Source organism: Coturnix japonica, chromosome 4, assembly GCF_054131305.1.
Source record: "Coturnix japonica strain WE chromosome 4, WE-NBRP24, whole genome shotgun sequence".
NCBI classification, from domain to species: Eukaryota; Metazoa; Chordata; class Aves; order Galliformes; family Phasianidae; genus Coturnix; species Coturnix japonica.
Genome location: NC_140666.1, coordinates 83,861,589 through 83,885,363, shown reverse-complemented (window position 1 = coordinate 83,885,363; position 23,775 = coordinate 83,861,589). Strand labels below are relative to the sequence as shown.

The 23,775-nt window shown below is 41.3% G+C and overlaps 2 protein-coding genes across 13 annotated transcripts in view; one reads left to right on the top strand and one right to left on the bottom strand.

Moving 5' to 3' along the window:
• Positions 1 to 14,414, bottom strand: part of LETM1 (leucine zipper and EF-hand containing transmembrane protein 1) — a 46,537-nt gene extending 32,123 nt beyond the window's left edge. Inside the window, exons 1-3 of one of the 2 annotated variants that reach the window (XM_085545835.1) lie at positions 14,218 to 14,334; positions 12,399 to 12,496; positions 908 to 1,033 (exon numbers count right to left, since the gene is read on the bottom strand). The gene's annotated coding sequence lies outside the window, so the exon portion shown is untranslated. Of the gene's footprint in view, positions 1 to 907; positions 1,034 to 12,347; positions 12,497 to 14,217 lie in introns of both variants that reach the window. The other variant, XM_085545834.1, reaches the window with a different exon arrangement.
• Positions 1 to 23,775, top strand: part of NSD2 (nuclear receptor binding SET domain protein 2) — a 93,459-nt gene that overhangs the window by 8,559 nt on the left and 61,125 nt on the right. For 5 of the 11 annotated variants that reach the window (XM_015862559.3, XM_032444255.2, XM_015862561.3 and 2 more), the window contains exon 1: positions 14,431 to 14,551. The exons of 2 other annotated variants lie outside the window; for them this stretch is intronic. The gene's annotated coding sequence lies outside the window, so the exon portion shown is untranslated. Of the gene's footprint in view, positions 1 to 14,430; positions 14,552 to 15,292; positions 15,483 to 19,515; positions 19,606 to 21,658; positions 21,884 to 23,775 lie in introns of those variants that run through there. 4 more of the 11 variants (XM_085545828.1, XM_085545830.1, XM_085545832.1 and 1 more) reach the window with 4 other exon arrangements.

Below are 23,775 nucleotides of genomic sequence, written 5' to 3'. Positions count from 1 at the left end.
GTTATGTGAGGATTTAGGCTGTTGAGGGTTTTCTATTTCACTTGGATGTAAGTGGCAGTGAAAAAGAAGCTGACCAGTAATTAATTTTAAACTAAATATTCCAGAGATTGTTGGTTTTTGCACAGACATGTGTGTAGACCCCAGTACTCCAGAGACTTAGGAATCTGGGAAAAAGAAATCCCTAGGATCCAAGGTTTATAATTGATTTTTCAATCTCGAGCCAGTCAAAAGACATTTACACTTGAGCTTTCTTATCCTTAAAATGGACTTACTTGGGTGGAAAATCTGCTGGATTCTGCTTAATAGATTATTTACTTACAATTTGCTGTTCCATTACCAAAAATATTAACAGCAAAATACATAAGCCAGCTGTGTTATGTCTAAAGTTAGCTCACTAACAGCAATAGTTAACTACCAAAGAGTATTCCCAGAGCAGAGCTGACGTTAATTGAGAAAGATAGTGCTCTCAAATATGTCGAGACAAGATGCTATAGAAATTGATTTAACCAGAGCATGCCTTTTGTCATGGAACTGCATTTCTCTCCTTTGCAATCTATTTAGACTAAATACTATTGCTGTTACTCTATTCAGATTAATGAAAAAACATTAGAAATGAATCTCAAAGGTGTTTCACTGCTGTGACTACTCTGAATTTCTGTCTGTTTAAGCACATTTCGAAAAACAAGATGAACAGGCCAGTGTTCTCCAAATGGAAGATGACAGATCTGGCTGGGAGAGATTTTTGTATCAGGCTTTGATAATAATGCTTTTCTCTAGTGGTAGTAGGCTTTGTAGTAATCACTATCTGCCATCCTTTTGTTTAAAGCTCTGAATTATCTAAATAAAGGGGCAGAAACAACATTTTGCTCCAACACAAGTACTTTCACAGATTCCCTGATGCACTGACCTTCTCACTTCGCTGTGGTAATGGTGCTCCTCAAAAGTTACTAATTAGAATCCCAACAGAGTCTTTATTATGGCAAACTTCAGTAACACAAGGAGGATCGGTAAATGAGGATACACTGGAGTCTAACTGAAAAAAAACAAAACACCAAACAAAACAGCGTCATTAATCATTTGCTCTGAGCTAATTCAGCCCTTACTAATACCCACGTAACTTGTGTATTCTCTGAAACAGCATCATACAGAAATAGTTTTTCTATATAGCGTACCAGGATTGTCAAGTGTCATTTTACCAGCATAGATTAAAAAAAAAAAGTCATTGTCGCTCCCTTTAAAACTGAGATAACAGAATTAATTTCATTTTACCGTAAAATAGATGAAGTAAATTCCTGTGTCGGTAACAACACATTTTTATTCAGCTGAGACATGTCATAAACCTGTTGAAGGTAAGAACTGTCGATGCTGCTGAAGGCAGGCAGAAGATACTGCAGAAAATCACAGATTCTGTCTCCAGAGCTTTATTTGCATTGATGTACAGGAAAGCAAGCAAGCAATGACTATCAGCTTTCAAGATGAGCTTGTAGTGCTGACAGTAAGAAAACGTTCCTTTGCTTCCAAATTGAGTACATTTGTTCTGGAATTTATTAAGACACTGTAAACAAAGAAACTTGCTGTGCCACATCCTGTTCTTTATTTACAGTGGAAGAGAGCTTTGTTGGGCATTAGGGAAACTAGAACAACTGTACTGGCATAGACCAAAGGCCTATGAGTCCCTTTATCCAATCTCTGATCACAGTCACAAACGAGTGCTTAGGGAAAGAATATAGGAAATAGGGCAAGCAGAGCACTGCTGCCATTAGCTTACTCTGCCTGCAGCAGTGGCTGTTGTATTTCATCACTGCTGATGACACAGAAGGTAGTCTAGTGGTCTGAGTACAGAGCTGGAAGCTATGAATGTGCATTTCAGTCCTGCTGCTGTCACCAAGGTTACTTCTCTATTGCTGCGTCCCAGCTTGTGTGCATGTGCGCTTGTGACAAACCTGTCTTCCAGCCTCTGCACTGCAGAGGCACACACAATCCACGCTAAGGCACCTACACATTCGTGTTGTAATTGGCCAGGTCTGGTATTACCATTTAGAGACTTGTGCCTCACTAACGAGCTGCTTAACATGTGTGATTTGTTTCCTGCAAGAGCTGACTACAGTCCCACTGCACTTCTTATTGTGCCCCTTTCACTCTCCCCTATTCTTACTAATTCCTTTATTTTTCACATGGTTATCACCACCAGGCCTTATAGTTCTTGTGCTTTGTCTTAAACTTGTCATTCCCCAGTTCCTTGGCTCCAGAAGACATGCTTAGAGCAGTGTAAAGACTCTGTAAGTGTTTTACCTGGACTGCTTAGCCCTAGTCAATCTATGAAGTCAGGTAAAGAGGTTGACTCCTGATGTCCAGCTCAAGCAGCTGATAAAAAGGTGAAAGTTATATTTCCAGTGTAACCAGAAAGATAACATTTAAGTAATCTCCATAAAAATTCCTGTAACATTTTTTGTTTAAAAACATGCTTCACTTTGCTTCAGGACTGCTCTTCAGCATTAGATTATTCCTGAAGTGTTTTCTTCCAGAAACATCATGTGGAAGATGCAATGTGCTGTTCAGAACATCATGACATAGGCAGGTAGATGGGAATTTGCCTGAATTAGTTTCCATCTTTAATCTTGCAGCAGAGAGTCATTAGCAGTTTAGTGCATTATTTACCCCATTTAGCCATTGGCTGTACCCTCCTTTTTGCAAAGCTGATTCGAGCTGGCTGGATCAAAGAGCAGTTTGGAGGTATTTCTCCCTAAATTTCTCCTAAATTTCTCCTCCAGCTGCTTGCAGCTCAGCTTGAGCAGAACCCTGGAGAGCTCCTCATCTTCCTGCTGCCTCCATGAGCATCTGTGCGGGGCATGGGGCCCGAGGGTAGGGCGAGTCAAGTGTACATCAAGGTGACTGGTAACCCTAAGTGTCTGAACAGGGGAGCTGGGAAGCGAGTATGGCCATTAAAGAGGATACAAACCCTCGTATACTGGCATATCAGTGGAAGGTTGTGCATAGTAAGTTAATAAATACAGGTGTGCATGCTTTAGCTATTACCCCAGGGTAAAGTGAGTAGGATTGCATTCAAAGAACAGTATTTGCTTCACACTGTCCTGTGAGATAGGTTCAATACACACTGAAAAGTATTTATAGGTTATATGCAGAGAAATTTAGACAACGACCTAAAGAATCAGCAGCATGCACCAAGTACTAACAGTCTGATCCTAATCTCACATTCCTTACTTCCATGTTACAGTTCCACAAGCAATTAAAATGGCTGCTTAGCTACATAATAATATTAGATATAATTTGTCAAGTACTTAAAATATGAAAAGTGATGCTAACTAATACTAATCCAGTATTAGGAATGCACAATGATATCCCATTAACTTGTTTAATATTCTAGCTTTGAAAGTGACAAGTGTTTTTCTTTCACATTTCTGCTACAAAAGCTTTGTTATTCTTTTGATCATTAAAATTCTGCAATAAAGGTGATTCAGTGATTTTACAAACCAACCTCATCTCTAGAACATTATAATTCGACAATTCCAAGATATTTCAGCACAGTACGTATGTCATATATCGCATTGCAGATTTCATTCAATAGCAGAAAATGTACTCTGAATGCAATATCATCTTATCAGTATTCCGGCACCATAAGCTTCACACTGCAAGCAGGGCACTGTTCGTTACAATGGAACTGAAAATGGAATAACTGAAGGGTTGATTTATATGACTTTCTCTCAGGAATGTTCTAATTCTGACATGATCTCTCTGACTGAAATCATTAACACTGTATAATCTTGATTTATTGCCTTAAAAAAAAAATGAAGCTTATATAGATTGATCAACAGACTACCTAGCATGAAAAACACTAGTGCAACAGTTCAAGAGGACGGCTAGAAAATGCATGTGAGTTAGTCCAAACATTGTCTCAGCCAGCAAATCCAAGAACAGGGCTGAAAGCAGCAGAAAAACATAATGCAGACACATTTTCATAAATCCACTCCATCGCTCAGGAATCTCTCCCAGGTAAATACATGTTTACTGCAGTGATAAGAGCATCTTAATAAGTAAAAAAGATGAAACAATCTATTTATTAAAAGCTGCAGGAAACTTTCAATAAACAGATAATTTAGGGCAAAATGGCCGTCTCCCGATTCCCAGTACACTACACAAAAGGCTGAAAAACTGCTTTACCAAGCAGTTCTGTTTTACTCCAACTCCAGCAGAATAACCTATTATATGCTATTCTGTGCAAATATCAGCCACGGGGACCTAGGAAAGACTTTTCTATGTGGTGAGGGTTTGTTGGACCTATTTCTAACTGCAAGCAGGTTAGACTAGCACATCCCTTCAAAATAATAGATGTTATCCATAAACCAAAGTAGTTGGATTTAGAACAAGTAAAACTCTTATTAGACTGAGAGGTGAATCAAGTTGGATTCTTTAATTCTTGGTTTTTTTTGGGGGGGTGAGGTGGAGAGAGAACTCTCCAGTCTGTCAAGCTCTTGTTGAATGGCAGCACAGCCTTTTGGTGTGTCAGCCACTCCTCCCAGCTTGGTATCATCAACAAACTTCCCAAGGGTGGATTCTAGCTCTACATCCAGGTCATTGATGAATGTGTTGAACAAGACCAGACCCAGCACCAACCCCATGGGGAATACCACCCGTTACAAGCAAACTCTGTGCCAGTGATAACCCACCCTCTGAGTTCGGCCAGTTCCCAATTCACTTCTAAAGAAAGGACAAACTATCCATAACAAACTGTTTGATAATTTAACAGTACAAGCCCAATGAACACATCTTCAGTATCTTACAGAATTAAAATCAACAGGTCATTTAATTATAAGTGAACTAAGAAAAATCAGTCCCCCATCCCCCCCTTTTCTGTTCATAGTATGCAGTGAAATGAACGTCTGCATCCTTCCCTCCCACACACTCAGCTCATAGTTCCCACTTAGCCACTTCCCAGGCCTGTTTTGGACAAATCTTTATCTTATCATCCTTCCCTTGCAAATCCTTCTGTAGAGCACTTAACATCCTCCTCTTTTGCAAATTCTACCTTCTACAAGTGGTGTCTAATCTATCTTACTTTATGCTGTCTGGAAAGCAAAGGGCTTTATTTTAGAATTCTTTTTCTTCAGTGCATTTCATTACTGATAAGAATATTTTGTTTAGCTTTCACAGATGGTAGTTTCCTCAGTGCAGGAATATTGTCTGCTTCAGTGTATTGCACAGTGCTAACCCAAGCATATTATTCTCACCTATGAAAGGGCCTGTTCCTTATTACTTCCAAAGATCAAATATTACACAACACCTCCAGTATTAGCTGCATATGGACCGTTTGAGCTGCAGGTAACGCAGGCACTGCAAAGCCACTACGGACTGAAAGAGATTATTCCTTCCTTCCTGAATACGTTAGAGTGGATATAGCAGGAACTAAATTTGCGCTTAGAGCATAACAGGAAGCGCTTGATTCTTTTAATGTATCTGTGAACAGAAGAAGGGAAAAAAAAAATACAAAAACTTGGAGGGACTCAAACTTGAGACTTTTGTTCCCTTATGTAGTAGAACAAAGGAGAAATCCACATTTTAATAATCAGTTAGTACCATATTTGTATATGGTACACATCAAGAGGTATAAATATGGACAAAATTTGGACTTTGTGTAAAGTCCAGTCTAGAATGCCTGACTTACAGCATGAGTTGTTTATTGAATTCTTAAATGAATGTATTTATTGGTAGGAAAAAAATCAAAACAGCAGAGGAAGTAATATAGCCTTAGATTTCCCAATGGTGAATTCATTAACAGAGTCAATTCTGAGCTCAGCCTGGCATCTTATCCACCAGACAACACTCACTTTCCTGCATAATGACAGATGATCACAAAAGCTTAACAATGTTTTGCTATGCTGGTCAAGCAAATAGGGATGAGAATGAAGAAAAACCATGGTATCATCTTTGACCAATGCCACAACATTAAGTATGAGAGATTAAGAATTAGACTTTGATAGGATGAATATCATCACCCTCAGCAACTATAAAAAGCTCCAAGTCAAATGGTTCTGACTCACTTGAAGAGTGGGAGCATCTGCAGAGGAAATTCTGGGTCTGGGCTGTCACCAGTGGCTAATCCATCTGGAACAGGTGCACAGTGGTTTGCCAGTCCCTCTTCATTTCAGGGCCAGGAGCCAGGGGATGCAGCTCATAGAAGGGATGCCCATTTGGAAAAGAAATTGAACAAACCAAGAAAGGGCACTACCTGCTTTGTTATCTCTCATGAGTGTTTTCTGCTGGTAAAATTATGGTGGCTTAATGGAATTTGGAAGCCTTTCATCACTCAGTGTACATTAGTGGTAATAGTCTACCTGTCCTTTCCCAAGACTGAGTTCTCCTGGGCCACAGCAGCAACCTCTGGTTCAAGTACTTTTACAGCCAATATGTTTATGATTATAAATTCAGCTGATTTTCTGTAATCTGGTGGTTGTTAATATTTAAAAGCATAACTAGTATATATAAGCAGCAGATCAGTATAACCTAAGACCAAAGAACATTTATTGAGCCCTTTAGAAGAGAAGGTGGAAATAGTGTAAAATTGACTTTCAAATTAACGAACAAGGAGCACATACTCAAAATCTCAACTCTGGCAGATGCTGAACTCAGAGTCATTTGATCTGCAGCAGCAGCTGGATGTATCTGAGTAGGTCAACTGGAGCAGAAGGAAATCTTTCTCAGAAAGTACTGCTTATAGCTAGTCCCACTGGTGGCTTCTGAATAAAACATTTTAACTTCATTAAAATTATTTCCATTGATAAAAATACACCTATAAATAAATTATATTTTATAGAGAACTTTACAGGTAGGCCTGCATCAGACAAACCAACAGACTCTCTGAAAGGATTCATTCAATACCTTTGTTTTTTTCTTCCAGATTAAGTATGTCCATTGATGGAGAGTCTACCAGTCACAGCTAGCATTAGATATGGAGGTTGGTGGCCCTGCCTGCAGCAGGGAGTTGGAGCTTGATGATCCTTGAGGTCCCTTCCAAATCAAGCCATTCTATGATTCTATGATCTTTATTATAATTTACTGTAGAATTATTGCTATATTATTAACCTGACCAATAAAAGCTTGAAGATGAGTAGTTATTATTTAGAGAACAATGCAAAACGAAAAAACAAACAAGGGAAATTAAGCTCATAAAGCATCTTGCTCCCATTGATTGCCAATAGCTTCTAGTGTTAAATTAAGAGGTATGTTATTGTCTTCTGCAGCCAAGCTCAGCCATATTCCATTCAATAACCAATAATTTAGGTCTTTGAATTAATAATTATAAAAAGTTTTCCTCATTTTCTCACACGCTGTGTTTATTTTAGGATGTTAACACAGCAATCCAAATACAACACATAAGGCTCTCTCGGGGCTTTCTGTCTCGCATCCCAGACCTTCTGTTTCTTTCTCAGCTTTAGCAGCCACAGTTGTTAAGAGATATAAATAGTCCAAAGCACAAGAGAATCTCCCTTCCCTGACAGAATCTTTATTTACAAGCTGTACAAACCTATGCAGGTCAAACAGTCTCTCGCTGGCAGGTTAATAAGGCCCACCTGCCAAATAAACCCACCAGTGAACTCCACAGAGCCTACATAAATCCAAGAGGTTTGGACAAGAGAAAAAGATTTGCTCCCTAGGAATCATGCCAAAATGAGATGCTTACAGTTCAAAAGGGGCTCAACTTTCAAACTCCAAAGCTTCTCTACCTGGCACACACTTGTGAGCGTGCCAAAATCTTACCAAACACATGGTTCATACTTCTGAAGACACCATTATTTAGCATTTATATTTCAGTATTGCATACCGAACACCAACACACAGAGAGCTCCTGTACCAGAGCCTTGCAAACATTACAAAGATTAAGTCCCAGCTCTGTAGAGCTTTTAGAAGGCAAGTGCAGTTGGGTCATAAATCAAGTCTTAAAATTAATTTGCCAACAATGCCATGAAAGGGAAATGGAAGACTAGAATAACAGATTATTTAAGCTGACCTAGAATTTATTTCTTACAAGCTACAGCACATATTTGAGTTAATGCAGGTAAGACTCCTGAATTCTCCAAGCGCTGTTTAAGGTGCTTACCTTCTTCTTTGGATACCGTAAACAGCTCTTTCTTGCCTTGAAGAGCAGTTTCAAATCCAAAAGATTCACATAACCTCAGCCCTTCAGCAAATACCATACGCCCAATGGTTATAGCAATTTCAAGAGGAGAGGTGCCCAACACATGATAGCGTATGCCTAAGCCCAACACCTCCAATGAGTCCATTCTTAATCTGAATTACTGTTTAATTCAACTGCTGTAAACACAGCTGAGACAGAGCGATGTCTTTGCACTCCATGTAAAATGCATGTAGACCCAGAACTGGAGTTAGAACTGCCACAGTGGAATCACTCTTGCATTTAGGGTTGAGCTGCTGATAGTGAACCACATAACTCCCGCAGGCAGCTCAGCAGCCACCTTGCACCTCCTGCTAGGGCTTGTTCACCAAGCGTCTGCACTGCATTTGCAAAGTGTAAGCTCTGGCTCATTAACAATAACTGAAGCGAATAAATATAGCTTAGAGAAGCCAGCATATCAAGCTCAAGAACAGTGTAAGAACACGGTAAAATGTGCAAGAAACACATCCTACTCCTTTCAGTTTTCACAGCAAAAACAGGACAGGTGATAATTTAGTGGTTAGGTCTGCATTTGCAAGTCTGCTCATCCTATGGCTTAAATCCAGTTGTTTCAACCCTTATTTGTCAAGCACACTTGAAAGTACCCAACATCAATATAAAACAAGTGCTAGAAATCTTATATAAATTCACAATCAGTTCTCAAAATTAGCGGATGTTTCTGAAAATGTCAGTGGGCATTCTTCTCAAAGCATATATACTGAGTAAATAGCATGTGATCACAGCTACAGCTTCTCAGCCCAGGAAATTGCCAGCCACCAACATAATTAGAAACAGTTCACACGATGAAATTAATCATTCAAAAAAGAGCAATTACTGTTAACAGAATAATGGCATGCCTTAAAGAAGAATGAAATTAACCTTTAGGACTGACATAGTTACCCTCACCATTCTGCATTGAGGCAGCAAAGATTAATATATGTGCAAAATAAAACACTGCGTTAGAGTCTGCTGAAAACAGAAGTAGCATTATCTATCTGGTCTATTCAACCCTTAACAAACTTTACTCTTTGGCACTGGCATAGAGGAGAAATATCACTGGTCACTTCTCTGCCAAAATGAAGAAAGCTTCAAGACATTAATATAAAGCTCACCACTTTGTGCTTATCACTGAACAATAATTATATGGAGATTAAGCACAGAGTCCTAAATCTGAACTGTAACAGAGTTAACAGTAAAACCTACCAGTATAGGCTCCCAAAAGCCAAGAGTTAGAGATGAGCTTTAGTTTTAAAAAGCTCAGATCTAGAAAATTATACTCAATGGTAATTCCACTCTAAAGCTAAACATTAATTCTGATTATTAATGAATTTCAGTATATTTCTAAAGGACGTTATGTTTATGTACATAGGAGTGTACTATGCAGGCAGAGAGAAGAGTTAACATTTTGAATCAAGCTGTGTATTTCTACATAGGTTTATTTTATTCTAAATGTCAGCAATGTTTAAATTAAGTCATACTGATGTTGAAGACAATTAGAGGCATATAACTTCTATAGATAACTTATCAGTACACTGAAGTTACTTATATTAGGTTGGATCATGTTAGCTACTTCTAACTGGTATACAGCTGTTTTTTATCATCCCAACACTGGACAGCAGCAGGGATATGATCCTCAGTTCTCCTTTCTCCTGACCTCTGCTTTCCCCTGAAGATGTAACCCACTCTGTCATGCCTTCAACATTCCTCTCCCTTTTGCTCCCTCACTGACACTTCCCTTCCTTCTGCTCAGCACAAGTGATGCAAACAGAAATAGCTTATTTGCGAGAGGTGACATTTACTCCCATTATTTTCCCCACTGAAAAATGAGTCTGCTGAACAGACTGGTGTATAACTCATGGCACGAAGAAGATCCACATTTAACTGTCTGTTTTCACTAAGGTTTTCATTTCTTACTCTGAACAGCATTGGAGCTACAAGGTACAGTTGCACTTCAGATGTCTCTCATTTGGATAGACTAATTATGTTAGAAATTCTCTAAGCAGATTATTTTCTTCTTCCTGAAGAATCAACTTGCAATTAAAAACACTATGACTCCATTTTTATGCAAAAATGCAAAAAAAAAAAAAAACCATGCAAAGAAGTTTAAAATAATTTTAAAATGGGTAGGAATTGAGTTCTAACACTTCAGAAGTTCTAATAGATAAGTTTCCCAATGAACTTTCATTCAAATTGATCACCAAATGTAGACTCTTGAGGGTTCATTTAGAACTACAATTTTAATATTACTGTGCTACAATTAATGTTGACTATTTGGAAACACTGCTTTAAGTCATTCTTAATTTTACATCAGCAGCTTGCTCTCTTGGTATTCAGCAGAACACAGTATATTGCATGGCTGAAGACAAATACACACGTGCTTAAGAAGATTTTTCTCTGCAAGTCTTGATGACACGTGGACTGACATACTGACAGATCAGTGGCTCTATCTATACCTACGACAGCTAAGGATGGGTTCAGACAGGGTTCAGGGCAGGTTGGAAACAACCATTATTCAGTGTTAATCCTAAGAAAAAAAATCACAGACCGCTGGCTGAAGCCAGAGCTCAGGTGATGGGTTACCAACTGACAGCATGAAAGAGCAGTAACAGTGATGAAGGGTGACACTGGGAAGATATCTCTGCATCAATGCTACCACAAAACACAACAGGCAGCATTAACTCTCCCAGTGCATTCACGTTTTTATTAGAACTACAAATGTATTCAGTGTTTAACCTTAAAAGGTGAAGAAGTGATACAAAGCAGCAAAACAAAAGATACCTCCATTTGTGGGTTCTAAACAGCCTGTTAACATCTCTTATCTCATTAAACACCTGTAGAACAGTAAAAACTGTGGATGGCCTGTTTTACTACAGGTCTGATTAATTCGTCAACTCCCATAACTGAAACAAAAATAAAAAGGGATTTGGAGAAGAATTTAGAGAGCAATCAGTCCCTAGAATCTGTACAGGACATAAATATAAACTCGAAGCTCTTACCACAAAGATCTACAATTAGATTAAATGTCCTTGCTAACAGCACCTTTGTTCTGTTCGGCCTTTGGCACGAGAAAGGCGAAGATTCAGTACAGAGAACGCAAAACTCCATTATTTCTAATAGTGAAAGATGCCCCAAAATGTGCCCCATCCCCTTGTTAGCAGGGCTGACCAGACTCTCAAGGGAGAGATTTTTGCACTGTTGCGTGGAATAGTGCCATGCACATTCAATTTGTTTCAGAGCTCTGGCTAATGCAGTGAAACTACACCAAATGCAGCACAGGCCTCAGCCTTTCAGGCACAGCCTGTCCCTGTGGTGGCAACAAAAATAATTATCTTCCTTTGCTTTAGAACCTCAGAGTACCCTAATGCATGCCTAAGGCCAAGGGCACTGACTACTGTTATTGCTGAATAAATAGTGGAAACGTTCTTGGAAAAGTGTTTAAATTGCAAATTATCCTTCAGCCTAGAAACTAATTAGTAATCTCTAATACATATAAATGTTTCTAGAACGATATGCAACTGCTACATTTATTTGAATTCATTTGCAGTGTTGAACAGAGATATTGATCTTGATACTATTTGTTAACAAAAGTTAAACGTAAAGAGCAATAACATTTTAGGTACCAAATGAAACAGGACTCAATAAATGAGTACTATGATCAGCTCTGGGTATAGATCATTTGGCTTCAATGACCTGTTCTGCTGTCTGAGAACCATCAAACTGCTAAAAAACCACCAGCTAATTCAGAATTATAAGGACAGCTAATGAAAGTGTAAAACCCCCCTAGAGGTTCGGTCTGGAAATTTGCAACCAGCAAAAACAGATTAGGGGATGTTAACTTCAATTATTTCAAGGCCATCATTCAAAAACAAGGCGCTGCGACTCCTGTGTGTCAGCATAACCTCACTCTGCAATACACGTGCAGTCACTTGCACCTGTGTAGCAGAATTAAGACTGTTTCCAAAAGCATAACAAACATCTACTGTCACAGTATCAACCTTGTTGTGTACTGCTAAAGAAAAACAGACTTCAGTATCACGGCCCGAGTTCAAGAAAATTGATGAAAAGAACTGGTTTTGTGAGTTCTGAAATTAAAAATATGGCATATGCAGTTTATCTGTAAACAGGCCTTAACTTATTATTCACATCGATGCCTACGTACAGTGTAAGTCAGTGCCATTCCAGTTAAAGACGCTGTTACATGGTTGCAAACCTTAATGTCGCAAACAAGGCCAATTATCTGTATGAACTGAAAGGTGAAGGAAGATTTTATGTCATCTTGACCATGGTGGCAAAATCCTCTGCTTCAACCTGCAACAACAGAGGAGGCAAGCATGAGAACTGTGTTATCTGGAGGATCTCGTAGATTAGAAATAAGTACAGAATAAATAAATCTGTTTCCTTCTTTCTTAAAAGCTGTGAATAGAAGGATTTCTATTACCAAGCCTGAGCACAGAACTTGCTGCCAAGAGAGTAGAGAAAGCATTCGTGACATATCAGTTATTGATAATTAACCTCGTTTCTGACAAATTCTTTCAACAGAAAACAGCAGCTCTCGAGCACAAACCACACTTGAGGCTTTTAGTATATTTTCACATTATTGCTCAATACAGAAAAGCACTCCTATACATGCCATTCCACAGCAAAACCATAGGATCCACACACTCATACGTCTATTAATCTGTACTGACACTTAACCTTTAATTAGAAAGCATCTTTTTTTTTTCCCTCCTGCAAACATAACTGAACTTGAAGAAACAGGAAACTTGCCAACGATGTTCAACTCAAATTTGCTGTTTCAGAATCATTGAACCATTAAGGTTGGAAAAGACTACTAAAATCACCTAGTCTGACTGTCAGACTGTTACCAATGCCCACGTCCCTTAGTACCACCTCTTTTCTCTCTTCAGGGAGAGTCCACCACCATCTGGGTACCTATTGCAATTCTTATCTCTTTCTGAGAAGAAATTGTTCCTAATATCCAACTTCTGAGACAACTCTTTTTCTTTAACACCATACAATAGATACACAGATGCTAAACCCCACAAACCTCTCACCTTGAAGCACGTTTGGTGCTTCTTTTTCCTTATGGACAGGCTGTAAGCAAGTTAAACAACTCTATCATCACAGATATGCCTCCTTGAGCCAATTAAGAGTTTCAATCAGCCCATGATTAACACTCTCATTACTAAGCAATTAGCACAAACTGTTTGGCTGCTAACTGCCAGTCTGAGGAGGGTACATACAACCATACAACATATCTGCTGCCACTGGGAGCCTCTCTGGGGGCACAACCGCTCACCCTGGCAGGTTGGGTTTCTTTTATCCTTTCCTAAGATACTCATGTAGGGCCATTGGGGAAGGCACATTCACCACACAGCGTGCCATGAATCACAGAATGACCCGGGTTGGAAGGGACCTCAAGGATCATGTAGTTCCAACCCCCCTGCCTGGCAGGGCCACCAAACATACACCTTTACTAGATCAGGTTGCCCAGGGCCCCGTCCAACCTGGTCTTGAACACCTCCAAGGACGGGGCATCCACAACCTCCCTGGGCAGCCTGTTCCAGGGCCTAACCACTCTCCTAGTGAAGAACTTCCCCCTAACATCCAACCTAAATCTTCCCTCTTTCAACTTAAAACCATTTCCCCGTGTCCTGCTATTGTCAGCCCTTTCCAAGAGTTTACTCCTCTCATGGATGTAGGTTCCCTTCAGGTATTGAAAGGCTGCAATGAGGTCACCCCGCAACCTTCTCTTCTCCAGGCTGAACAAACCCAACTCCCTCAGCCTGTCCTCATAGGGGAGGTGCTCCAGCCCCCTGATCATCTTCCTGTCCCTCCTCTGGACCCTTTCCAAAATCTCCATATCTTTTTTTGTACTGAGGGCTCCACACCTGGACACAGTACAACAGATGGGGCCTCACAAGAGCCGAGTAGAGAGGGACAATCACCTCCCTATCCCTGTTGACCACCCCTCTCCTGATGGAGCCCAGGTCCCGGCCCTCCCTCCTCTTCCTCCCCGCCGCCTGCACCTCCTGGCCTGTCCCTGCCGCTCCCGCTGTGTCCCGCGGTGCCGCTGGTCCATGGGGCGCCGTTCGGTGCCGCGCGGTGCGGGCGGCTCCGTGCGGGGGGATTTGAAACAGCCGCTCCGGGGGCAGCGCAGCGGAGTTGGCCAATCAACGAGCCGGATTTTTCGCGCTGGTTCTGGCCGGAGGAGGGGGCGGGGCCGGCCGCGCAGGATCGCCGGAGCCGCCGTTAGTTACCGCCGTTACCGCCGCCGTTACCGAGTCGCTTCGGCTCCCGCCGGTTTCCCGGCCCCGAGCTCACCGCCCGACTCCCAGGGGATAAGGATGCGCTAGGCCACAGGTCGGTGGGGCCGGGAGGGCTGCTCTCCCAGAGGAAGGGAGGAGAGGAGGAGGAGGAGGAGGAGAAGGAGGAGAAGGAGGAGGCGGTGGCGGCAGCAGCAGCAGCAGCGGCGGGGCACACGGTCCCACAGGCCCCGGGCGGGAGGCGGGAGCGGCGGCAGCGGCGCCCGGGGTGATGCTGTAGGGGAGCGGTGTGGGGCCGGTGTGGGGCTGGGGGCCGGCACACGCTCCCCCCCCCACCCCCCACCAGCCCTGGACCCCCTCAGGGTCCGCTCCTCAGGGGGACACAGCTCCGCTATCCCCGTGTGATTTGGTATATTTTATATATATATATATATATATATAATCCGGTGTCCCCCGCCGCCCCCGGGCTGCGGTCTGATCGCTGTGTGGCGGAAAGCAGCGATGCTGTTCTGCCTTCCTCCTCCTCCTCCTCCTCCTCCTCCTCCTCCTCTGTGGGCGCTGCGGGAGGTCGGTGCTGCATAAAGCGCCGCGGGCCGGGGGGAGCAATCAGTGCATAGAGAAGGACGGAGAAACCGGGGGGGGGGAGGGGGGGGATTGGTGAGAAGGGGAAAAAACACACACACAAAAAGCCTTCCGTAAGAGCCTCACCCCCTGCCCCTTTGAGATGGGGGGCGGCTGCGTTGCCCCCCTGGCTGTGGGATCGGGGAGGTGCCCCGTGCCCTAAGCCGCGGGTAGGACCGGCTCGCCCGGCAGCGGGAGTGCGTGTAACTCGGGAGATGTATGGAGGGGGAAGCAGCCATGTTTGATTTATTCCTCCTCTGAACGCTGGTGCGATGATCCTGCTGCCACTTCCACCCTCCTGAGCTCCATCCTGCACCCCAACACACGGGAGGAAACGCTCCCGCGAGGGCTGAGGGCTCCTCGTCTCCATCCTCAGTGATGAGAGGATGGGGCTCCAACTTGAATTGGTATTTGTGTGGTAAAGAGCCTGGGGAACTTGTATTCCCAAGGCCATAGTTACAGCTCATCTGCTGTGGCTTTACCGCTCTGGGGGGTGGAGGAGGGAATTCGCCACACTTCTTGAATGTATTTCTGCTTGCATTTTGGTTTTGGTTTTTGTTGGTTTTGTTGTTGTTGTTTTCTTTTTAATAACGTCGGGTGAAAGGAGGATTACGGACTGGTAGAAGTGCAGGGATGGTAAACACTGTGTTTCAATAGATTACAGAGAAAACAGGCCTCTTGCTCCCAGCCATTAAGCAGTCAGGAGGCTGGTATCGCTCATTGCCCGTGTATTTTGTGTTTCCTTATTGACATTTGCATTCAAATCGGTTTATAACGACTAGATTTAGGAGCTGGTGCTGCTTGGCGCTGAGGAAACTCAACGAGTTCTCTGTGTTTATTTGCCTTAAAAACAACAACAAAAAAGGAAGATGTGTTTGGCTTACAAGCATTTTCAGACGTCTAAAGGTAACTGTAAACATGAAAGGCTGGCAATGAAGTTTGTAACAGAGCTTGCAAAGAGCCATTGCTGCTGGTTTGTATGCGCTTGGATGTTCACTGAATTCCTTAAACATGGAGTACGTGGCTTCAGCTGAAGGAATCAATGGGTTCCTCACCCAAACCTGCCTCCATTTGTAGGATCTCTGTGAATGGATTGTGAGGTTATTATTTGCTTGTTTTGCTGTGGGGATTTCGCTTAGGAAATGCAGCATAGCAGCCTTAATAAACTCCTCGATTTCCAAGCATGGATGTAATCACTGAATAAAACCACTGTTCTGCAGGGCTGTTCTGGGCTCCATACTCCCCACGTCTGCAGCATTTTGCTTGTTGCAGTGGGTATCTATATCCCATTTATTAGAACACGCTGAGATTGCCATCTTGTTTGTAGCCATCAGAATAATATGACAATTTTCCACTGAGCTGAAATGTAAAAGCTCTGGCTATTCCTGGATGTTCTATGTTGTGATTACAGGAATTTCACCCTCCTGCACGTTGATAAAAATTCAGATATGGGAAATACAGCAAAGACTATTAATTTATCACACGTTATTTGAGAATGTCAGGAGAAAAGTAGGCCGTGATATTTCGAGGGTGTGGAATTGAAGTCGTTTATCCATTCGGAGTTCAATGTAAATACGTATTTCCTTTTAGTAAGAATAGGAAAATAGCGTGTTTGACTATCAGTAGGGCTGCGTGCTTTCGGTGAAGCCTGTGGTTGCTGTGCAGATGAGCATATTGCATTTAGATTAGGGCTGCATGCAAAGGACTGGTTATTACAACCTTAAAAAACCCTATTTATTTAGATTGGAAGCAAAAATGATTGGGGGGGGGGTTGGGGTGGGTGGTTGCTTTCTAATATTTGGATGGTGAAACTGATCAGTGTGAGTGTAGGCTTGTACATATATGTGTATGTGTGTTCATTTCCAGACTATAACACCAGCAAGGCAGGATAGGAATGGGAAGAAGGGGTTGTTTTTCAGTGTCCTATTGTTTGTGGCCCATTCACCTCTCACTTTTTGCACTGAGGCTGTTTTTTGTTCCACCGGTGTCGATATGCTCACAAGGCAAGGCCTTATTCCTGTGGGCTGATAAATGCACGTCTTTCCTTGTGGTTGATGAAAGCCTATTGACTGCACGGTAACCGTGCATATATAAAAGTTCACCTGCTCTGGGCAGATGAATGGATCAAGGGTGCGGGTTATGAAGATATAAGAGCAGTTTTGGTCACCTCTGGTCATTCCTGCTTACGTAACAGCAAAATATCTCTTAGGTTTTAAGCTCAGAAGATGGTTGGATGTGTGGAAATTGCAAGTGTTGTTTTCTGTGTGGAATGAGGCAAAACACTGTGTCTTTTCTAAGGGAGGATTTTGCACTGTGCTGCACAATGGAAAGCACCATTAAGTGGTGCTGCTGGAAGCAGCAGATACCCCGACTCTAAACAGGCATCCACAGAGAAACGCGTGATGGAGATAGTAATAAAGCCAGAGATGATGGCTGCATTTTTTAATGCTGTGTTTGTGGCTTGCTGTTTGAAGTCTTTCATTTTCTGCAAAGACAAATGCTATGGCTTTATGGTTGAGTAAATATGATCTGGTATAATTCTTTTATTCAGCCTCTGGGTGAAGAAAGAATGGAGATACTGAAGTGGATCTAAGTGGATAAGTAAGTCCGTGGTTCTAGGAGGCATCGCTTTCCAGTTAGAATGTAGCTTTGAAAAACGCCTTCCCTGAGGATGTACCCACGTGTTGGTGGTGTAAATGAGAAGGTGGAGAGGGAATATGCCAAGCAGGATAAGTGGAGTAAATGGAGCCATGTGGTCAAGTGGAGAGAGAAGAAATTTCCCATCGGAGCTTGGCGCAGGAGTCCAGATTTCTTCTGGCAAATAATTGTGGAGGATTTGGGGGCAGGGTGAGGAGATCCTTGTTGGCGTGTCAGTTGTCACCCTGCAGCTTGTAAATCCAGCGGCCTTTTGGATGGCTCAGTTAGTGATCTTGTAAAATTAATGGTTACTGGGAGGACTTCTGAGAACATCGTTAAAGGACAAGAGAGAAACTACCTGAATTAACCCTTCACTACAGATTAGCTTCTCTGTGACTTGCGGTCATTGCAGGTGATAAGACAGCTATATAAATGTACTTAGAATTTACACTGAAATTACAAAAATGATATATCAAGCACTATTTTTAGGCATTTTGTCCAGTTGATGATGGCCAGCATAGGGTTTTTTTTGTGTTTTCTAGCATCAGTAGGAAGTACTTGGAACATGCTATAAAGGAAACAGATCATACTCTGTTCTGCTGCCCCTCTGAGGATCAGCAGACTACAAAAATACCCAAGATTGCTGGAGAATAAACCATCTCTGCTTACAACATGAGTCTGGTGATGAGAGGTTAATGCATATAGTCCACTGTGCATTACCGTGCTCACAAGCAGCTCTAAACGTTAGCACCAGGTAATCTACTGTCTCTGGTATGTCTGGAAAGCTGCTTCTGTCTGAGGCATGAAATGGGCTGTTCCAAAGCCTCTTTTTTGTGTGCAGCAAACAAATCCTGTTAATCATGGTTGGACCAAGAGTAAGGTTTTTCTACTCTTTGACAATGTTAAGGGCAGCTTCCATTGTGATGAGCTACGTGTGGAAGGAGATGTTAGAAAAACTTGATTTGAGTGTTTCATGGCATGGAAATTAAATTGACCGAGTATGGAAAAGTGAAGTGCTGGCCCATATGTACCTCAGAGTATCCTCACTTTGGACATCATTGTTACAGATACTAATATTTGATGTAATTTGGAGCTAATAAAATACATGACTTAAAGGACGTGTTAAATTACAAGGGTTACTCAACAGGTGATGGTTCAATTTCCAGTTTTGTCCCCATCCTTTTAACTTGTCCTATTTTTAACTTGGTGCAAGATAGCAATTCAGTCTTGTTTTGAACTTCGTTATTCAGCTTCCCAGCACTAATTGGAGCTGTTTTATATTCATCCATATTTGGGGTGAATCACTGAAATACTACAGGTTGACGCGCTCCTTTCCTCCTACCTGTATCCTTTTGCAGCACAAACACATACAGAGCTAACAAAGGGAGAAAAAAAAACAACAGCAGACCAAATATTTCAGTAATTTTAAGGCCTATTTACATTCTATATAAGGAATTCTTACATTGGAGCAGACTTTCATAGCAGGTTTAACGTTTTTCTTCTGCTATCTGTGAAAGACAGCCAGGTTTCCACGTGACTCTTTGAAGAAGCACAGGGTGATCTTGCTCTGTTGGCCAACAGAGATGAGCATTTAACTGTCTTTGTGAAACCTTTCCTGTTCTGCACCTTGTAATTAAATACTGATGTCTTCCATCTGTGCTAAAACACATAACAAATTAGGAGAGCTGTATTTTAAAATAATTATCATTAAAAATACTTAGCCTCGAGGGCTAATATTGGAATTCCATCTTTTCTTAGCCATGATCAAAAACATAATAGAGTGGATGTTGTCCCGTTCTCCAGGTTCTGCCTTGCTAAATAATAGATACACCAAGGGACAGAAGATGAATATTATGTGTCAAGATTATTTTCAAGAAAGAAAGCTGATGTTAGGTAAGATTTGATTAGAAATATGATACGAACTCCATATGAAATGCTTTGAAAAACTAGTGATTAAAAGAAGCAATAGGAAGAAGATGCAGTAAAATGGCATCCCATCGCAGTGTTTGAGACCCGTTTCATTTATTATTCATTGTAATATGTTGAAGTGTAAATGTTCCTGCTGTGGCATGGATTAGTCTGTGGAGCTGAAGTTCGTAAGATGATGTATCAGATAAAACAATTGTGGAACTTGCCAGCCTTGGTGGGATGCCATCAGAGCACAGAACCTGGCTGTGCTGGTACTCATAAACATTCTAAATTGGGGAGGTGTCTGTAGTAAAGGATGCCCAGATTCTAGTCTGGTAATAAAGCCAGTGGGATTTAAGCCAGAAGACTAACCTTGGAGAGCAGCGTAGGATGAAAGATATGAATATGGATAATTTTGCTATATGGAATAGTCGCCAAGAACTTTCAATCAGACTCTTCAGAATGAAATTAAAGATACGATTTTTCTATGGATGCAAAATGTAGTTTATCAGAAGCTCTTGGATAGTAGCGCAACTGAATAAACTGGAAACCAATTCTGCGATCCAGTCTGGAAAATGACTAGAATTCAGCACTAGTACCAAAATAAGGTATATCATTGAAGAAGTAAAATGTAATGGGCTCAAAATGTAGAGTAGAAAGTGTGTGTGCAGTATCTGTTCAGTAGTAGAAGGCCTGGCTCTGAAGTGGTCATGGTAGTTGAGTCTTAAGAACTTTATCAACTAACGACAGCAACTACAATTGCTTAATATTTCTGCAGTCAGAGCTCTGGGTGTTCTGATAAGCAGTTACCTCAATTTCTCTAAAAAAACACCAAACAACTAAATAAGACTAATGTGCAAGAACTAATAGTATACTAAATAAAAGGAGAGCAAAAACAGCCAAAAATACCCGATGTACATTCCTCAATGCAGTGTTTGGGAAGTAGGTAAGAAGGTTAAAAGAACTGGATTGTTGGACAGGAAAGTGCTTTACCTTTCTGTCTCCGTGTTCAATGGGTAACCCACAGTATATCTGCGGAAACCTAAAACCGGCTTCGAATTGTGCTCCCATTAACTGTAACAGTCATACTAATCCCTGCTCTGGAGACATTCTTGATGTGGATTAAGTGTAAAAAAACAAAAGTAGGGAATGAAGAGCCATGGGAATGATGGTAATGCATTTTGGTAAGAGTACATTAACGCACAGGGAAGTGCTTCATACTTTAAATGGTATCCAACCAGAAGGGCCACTTACTAGGAAGTATTTGGATTTGTTTGATGAGTGTCTAATGTTCCAAGACTCCTGTGAGCTTGGGCTTGGTTTGAGTACTGCTGGCATACGCCTGCCAGATGCGTGTGCTAGTTTACTTTGACGTAATGCATTGATAGCGTATGTAACATAACTGGATGTATGTAGTTACGGTACATTATACCTGAGAAATACACCAGCATTAGCACTGTGTGACCAGGAGTACGTTGCAAACAGAATTATGTTGCTCAGATGAGGCGATAGGTACAAGTCTATCAGTAGGTCCTTTCCAACCTTGTGGTTCTATGATTCTGTGAACATGAAATTGAACATGCTGGATGGAAGAAGTTCTGTATATTTTTATAGGAGTTTCCTGTCTGTGTTAGAGGTGCATTGTCAGTTCATTGTGTCTCTATTTGTACAAACAGAAAACACAGGCAAGTACTGCTCTGTGCTAAGGGTGATACAATTTGCATAGCCAGGCTCCCATGCTATTGACAAGGCCTCATGTATCTAGTGGCACAGCAGTGCTTTTCAGAATGATTTCAATGCACTGAGTGCACTTCTGGCATCTAAATCCACCTACTTGGGTAAACAGTTTTTAATGCAGTGATAGATAGAGTTCTCCAAAGACCATACAAAATGAATGTATCTTTTTTATTAAAATTAGTTGCAAACTGATCTGGGCAACTGAACTGATCTCTTTATAGAGGTGTAGCAGAATGTTTTGGTAATACTGCTGTTTAATTTATTACTTACATTGATAACTTATTTTGTGATGTCATCCCAGATTTGATCATCCATCCTCAGAATAAGCATGATCAGAAATTTTCATGGTGCTCGCAGCAAGGCTTCAGACAATCACTGTGCTACCATCACTTCATGGGAGAAAGGGCAGAATCATTGGCTACAGTGAAGAGGAAACAAACAAATTAGAGTGCATTAATCTGCAGCAGTGAATATTATGTAGAACCAGAGGATCCAGGTCCTGAAGCTCATGGTGCAAGGAGCAGAGGTAGGATGCTGACAAGAAGAAGCAATAGGGACTAAGGGAGGAGTGGGAAATTAAGGTAGGCTCGGGACAGGGAAAAAAAGAACACAGCAGCATAAATGAAGAAGGAGCTGTGCAAGTAAGGAGCTCAGTTATCTGAGATTGCATTTGCTCTTCATTCCCAGTCTAAAATAGAAGTCAGAAACACAATTCAGGCCCGCTTAAGAGAGAGGCATTTCACTGGTGAGCAAGTACCTAGACTGCACAGATTCTGACTGTGGTGTATTGTTGAGTCCTGTTTTGCCATTGAGCAGCCGCCTTAAAGCTGAGCCATTTGGAACCCCCTAGAAGAGAGTAATGTCTCAAGTACACGTTTGAAAACATAATGGAATTCTTGTGCCACTTGATGAGCACAAGGTGGCATAGAGCCACCTATTCTGTTGTATCCTGGTGGTAAACCTTGTCATTTCTGCTGTTTCAGCCATTGATGTTCCTCTCTGCTTATCGTCAGAGAAGCAGCAATTCTTTTCTATTTGATTTGTGGCCCTGCAAATGAAAAAGAGATCTACAATCTCGCTTCAGTCAAACATACCACGTGTTACAGGAATTTGCTCACATCTATCCCTCTTCCTTCACACCCACCCTCAGGAGGAAAAAATTAACAAAATTCAATTTCTTCAGAAGTGAAAAAAGTCAACTTTCTCGCAATCTTGAAGAAAACAAATTAATGGGGGAGAGTCCCTTTGTGGAATCTTCTAGGCTTATCCTCAGCACCAAGGGCTGGATACAAAAAGTTTTTCTGGGGAGGAACAAAATGTTAAGTGAATCAGTTTTGTAAGTAAGTTTGCTTTAGCAATAGCAAGTAACATTTAGAGTGAAGAAATTGTTTACTTGCCATTGTACAATTCCTAACTGCTGGTGTTTTGTACAAGCTGGTATTGCCTGTTGCCTTCAGGAGAAGGCAGTAAATACTTGGTTTGGTCAATGAAAACAGATTGTTACAATTAAGTTCTGAAGTTTTATTCACTGGGAAAAAGAACAAACAAAACTAAACAAAAATGCTGATGCTACTTAAAGAACAAGTTGGTGGCAAACAAGTGCAACTGTTAGTAAAACCTGATTACTGTGAACTTCTCACACAGTTTTCAAAATAAGCTTAGTCTTGTGTAAATGCATAGTAAGACTCAATATAATCATTGTTCTGTTCTGTAAGCATAAGAAATGTTCATGGGCTGCCTTAAAAAGACCTCGTTGGTCAGCTTTGCCAGGTGACACTTTAACTGGAATCAGCATTGCAAGATTAATGAAGCTCTTCAGGTGCTTTTACAATTAAAGTGGTCTCTCCATACTGGAGTTTTTACCTTTCTCATTCTTCCAGTCATTTCTAAGACTGCTGAATTGTTAGAAAGTCTTGGTGTGATGATTTCCAGTTACCTGCTCGCTGCTCTAGTAATCTACTTTGTGAGAGAATGCTTTTGAATTTGCTGGATAGAGCTGGTTTATAACAACCATTGGCAGATCCACAATGCAATTTTCAGCTGTACCTTTTTTTTTCCCCTAAAAGTAAATTGTGTTTAGTAGTCCTTTAGTAACCTTTCATTACTTTAATGCAGGGAAGAATGGTCACAGTAAAATGCTTGACAGAGAGTACATCATGTGATTTTATTCCTATTTGATATTCTGGTTTGTTCTTTTATATGGTGTAGTAGGAATGATCAGCTGTGTTAGCAGAATGTGTTATAACTATGCTCATCTTTAAGTATTACGTTTAATTCTGATCTGAAGACAGGAATTTAAGGCCTTTGACCTTAAAATTGGTTAGAGAATAGAGAGGACTTACAGGGAAAAAAAACAAACAGTAGCCCTCTATTAGCTTTTTAATACCAGCTGAAACCTGATGTGTAGATAATAAATGT